Genomic DNA, 2,042 nt, shown 5'->3' on the forward strand with positions numbered 1-2,042 from the left:
CATCAACTTTGCCTCAATCAGTGACACAGACCAAGGACATCTGTATAGGTAGTAACACGGGCCACAACATGTGATGTAGGCCATGGGCATCCATATGAACCTCAGGTTTCAACACAGCATGGGGTCATGGACCATGAATTTTTTTTTCTAGGAAGTCCAATATAGAAAATAAACTGTTCTTGATCTCAGACATCATATTGTTGCTCAGAACCAGGGAGATTGTGTGGCTGGGCAGTGTGTTCTCTGACGGAGTCTGTGCAAACTCTGGGCTGCTGCATAACATGATAGCCCCATTCAGTGAGGAAATGCCCCATGTCTCCACCACCCATAGCCTTCTCTTCTCTCTACCATCACCTTTGAGTCTCTAGCTCTGCCTCTTCCATTCAGCATCGAACATTTCATTCCTCCATCATTCCCACCTCTCCACTACTTATTCATTTGTCTTAGTGGTGTTGGAAACTGAGGTGTGTCACTCCAGCTGTCCTGAGTTCACTGTCTATTCAGTAATGAGCCTTTTCAGCCAGAGCTCCAGGCTGCTGCAAATTTCCCTGTCATAGACAATGGCATCCTCACTGCTTTTTGGGCATGACTTTTTCATACAGCCTGCTGACTGAAACACTGTGGTGAAGGGTACTTTCCACCATCACTGAAACTGTATGAGTCCACTTTGAAATGAGCATCTTAAAAAAAAAGATTTGTCTTTTCTCCCCTCAGTTGTTCTATCTATGGTGGTTCCTTTTCTGCTGCTATATCACCCTTCATAGCCTCCGTGGATTATTCAGATGCCTCATAGCTGTGTGGTGGTTGTTGGTTTTTCAGAAAGCTGCCATCTTTGTTTTTCCCACATTTAAAAAAAAATCATACAATCTATGGTGTTTTCATGGATTAAACTGATTAATACACAGGGCAAGTACAAGAATTTTGCAAATAGAATCCTTGTAGGAGATAAATTAATGGTAATACAACAAAATAGAATTGTATATTATACAGTGGACATTGCATCCACAGTCAAAAGTATATGTATTCTGCCACAACTCCCTTTCTCCACTTACACAATCCAGGACCTTAGCTAGGGAATGGTGCCACCTACAGAGGGCAGGTCTTCCCACCCTAATGAACATAAACAAAGTTACTTTTCCATAGGCATCTGAGGTGACTCTATAGTCTGTCAATTGAGGTCTCAACAATCAATTTGACAATTGATACTGACCATTACCTACATCACAGCATGTCCTAAAGACAAGTCTAAACTTTTGCTCAGGGACTAAATGGGCTAATTATATTGGTTGATTTGCTATTGTTCTCCATTTTTATCATAAAAACATCAAAATTCCAATTCTAAACACCTTTGTTCTAGGTTCCCTTTATTTCCACTACAAATAACTACCTCTTCTACCCAATTCTTCAACACTTTTCAGGGAAATCAATAGGTACGTAGAATATTATTTTACAAGGTCACAGTGGATAGAAGATTGGAGTGGCTGAAAAATTGAAATACAGAAATTGGGACACCTATTAGTCTAAAAATACTCTGATCCAGTCCAGCTCTGGAAAGAGCCAGATATTGCAGAAATGGAACTAAAAATCAGCAGAGAATATGAGCAGTTGCTCTCACAGACTTGCTCAGGCACCTTCTTCATCTGTACCTCTTAGTTTAACTACAGACACCTGATGGACACATCTCTCCAGATCCTTTCCTTTACAATGATGTCTGAATGGCACAGATTACTCAACTGCAACTATCAAAGTCACTGGAATAGAGTCTTCTGAAGAGGTGGGTGAGCCCAGCCAAACAATTGATTATGGCATAGGATAACAGGGAGAAGAAAGAAAAAAATCAGACATGGAAGTACTCAAAGCACTTGCCTTCTTTGGAAACCACTGAGGTAATTATTTTCACCACAATAAAGATCAGAAGTCATTTATTCCAGGAAGCAATGGGAAATTAGAAATCCTAGGACACAAAGAGACCTAGTGAGCAGCCAGCAGGAAACAGAACAGAAGTCTGCCAGTGGGATGGGGGTTAGGAAGCAGTTGGAGTG

Source organism: Micromys minutus (genome assembly GCF_963924665.1).
Source record: "Micromys minutus genome assembly, chromosome: 12".
NCBI classification, from domain to species: domain Eukaryota; kingdom Metazoa; phylum Chordata; class Mammalia; order Rodentia; family Muridae; genus Micromys; species Micromys minutus.